A 2,242-nucleotide genomic window follows, 5' to 3' on the forward strand; every position below is an offset into this window, starting at 1 on the left:
TGCCTCAGAGTTCATAAACACTGGTTAGTAATAAAATACACAAGATATTCTACATGTATAGCTTGCATTTGTGAATTGATCTACATTATGCGCCATGATTTACAAGATTTAAATTCATTTAATATCAAAGGATGATTAATTTATTGTTTACATTTTTTCAGGTGATCCAAAAATGAACTCCATGAATCTTCTTGTGACAGGTCTGAGAATTCTGCTTGCTAAATGTGTCACAGTTAATGCATTGATTACTGTGAAGGCATTCATATTTTAAAAGTTCAATTCAGCCAAATCTTTTGAATAATCAAAAATTGTAACTGTAACTTGATCAAATATCCATGGCAAACAAACAAATGCGATTATAGTCAGCCACAGGGTCACTATTTATATATTCTCTCTAATAATGTTACATGGAATGAAAAATACAAATTGTTAGTAATGTATTTCAAATATACAGAATATCGATAAAACTTTTATTGCAAACTTTTAGAAACATTTCTGAATTCAGTGGTATAATGTGCAAATTGCTTTGCTATGGTGTATGTCTTTTCAGCTTTAGTTGCAGACAAGTGCAAGTAAATTTTTTAATACTTTTTTTAAATATTTTTTTTACAAGACAGTATTGCATTGTTTAAGAATTTTATATTGTCTAATTGTGTAGCATAACTATTTGATTTAACTATTGAGGCTCTGATCTTTGCATGTAAAATGATTTTTCAAAAATATATTAAATAATAAAATGTCTTGCTAAAAGAGAAGTTTCATGTGAGTATGTCTAAACCACAGTTTCAACGGCAAATTCGCACTGGAGGCAGAGTCTAACCACAGTTTCAGATAAAGATCTACTGCTCGCTTTGGGTTCCAAGAATTAGAATGTTTTGTTGCTGAGTTTTTCCTCTCTGTTTTAGGCTATAGAAAGAGAAAAACAGCTGTAAAGTCTTACAGCTACAGTTTTGGGGGCATTTTTCGTTGTAATTAATTATTTAACTTTTGCATAAAATGATTTAAAAATCAGTATTCTACAAAATAGTTTGTCAAACCACTGTTTTGATGATGGCATTTATGAAACACAAGTTACTAAGTCTGTTGAGAGCACATTTTTTCAGTTGTATTTATAAATCACTTAATTTATTATTGATTAATTATTTATTAATGAATATTAATAAGATGTTCTCACTCTCTTTTATCAAAATGGTGAGCTGAGCTTGCTACTCATCTAAGACTATGAGATGAAGTGTACTGCCCTCTTGTGGCCTTTAGTGGGATTTTGCTGTTTGTTTTGACAGGCAGACTTGAGTGACTTCTAGTGGCTGAATGATCATACGCATCCAAATGTGCTTCCGCATATTCCACATTTTTTGCCTATGTGTGAACATGCAAGACTTGCAAAAGCTGTTGGCTCATGTCCCGTTTTCAGTCTGGCTTTACCCCGCTGTTAGAAGACACTTTCGACCACAGAATAAATTGTATCTTAGCTCTCTGCAAATAGCACATTTCTATGGTGGTGTCGGTAACTATCCTAAAGGTTTGTTTTAGCTCCATCGAATACAAAGAGGCACTCAATATTAAGTGTTTTGCTCGTGCACAAATGTTAATTTAGAGCTTAAAATACGATATTTATTGTTAATATGCATTGACAACAAAAACATTTAGTTTTACTTTGCTTTGACAAAACAAAACCGAGTAAAGCATATGTAAATATTAGCCTATTATTTCAGACACTGCGTCTAGGTTCACAGAAATGAAGAAATAATGCCATGTGTTACGTTAAAACTAGGCCAGTAGAATACTGATGTCTATTTGAAGAGGTGAGTTACCATATATTTCTCATTTGAATGATTGTCTTCACCAAAAATAGAACGTTCTGCTGAGCAGGTGTCATTTTAATTCTCTGGTTTGGATTGATTATTCAACAAAGATTGAGATGTGCAGGTAAACCCACTGATACATTTAATACACTGTTTCTTACAGAGGAAGTGCAAACATGTTCCAGGATCTGATATAAATTGGGAGACACTAAGGTAAAGATTTCAACTGTTTCAGAATTGAACGTATATATTAAATTTGTTTCACCACAATTTCACATTTAAATGTATTAGAGGGGTTTTGGCATCTTGATCATTGATGCATGATATTATTAGGGCCCGAGCACCGATGGTGTGAGGACCCTGTTGGAATTGCTCAGTTTCTTCTTCTTCTGCAAAATGAATCGCATTTTTGAGGGCCTAAACATGCTCAAAAACTC

At 32.8% G+C, this 2,242-nt stretch overlaps 1 long non-coding RNA gene across 1 annotated transcript; it reads left to right on the forward strand.

Moving 5' to 3' along the window:
- The first annotated feature begins 1,265 nt into the window (after positions 1-1,265).
- LOC107577282 (uncharacterized) lies at positions 1,266-2,018 on the forward strand. The gene is made up of 3 exons (XR_001608186.1): positions 1,266-1,522; positions 1,716-1,805; positions 1,969-2,018. It is a non-coding gene; the product is annotated as an uncharacterized lncRNA (long non-coding RNA).
- Positions 2,019-2,242: the final 224 nt, after the last annotated feature.

The sequence above is a fragment of the Sinocyclocheilus grahami genome, unplaced genomic scaffold (genome assembly GCF_001515645.1).
Source record: "Sinocyclocheilus grahami isolate Dianchi unplaced genomic scaffold, SAMN03320097.WGS_v1.1 scaffold5610.1, whole genome shotgun sequence".
Classification (NCBI taxonomy): domain Eukaryota; kingdom Metazoa; phylum Chordata; class Actinopteri; order Cypriniformes; family Cyprinidae; genus Sinocyclocheilus; species Sinocyclocheilus grahami.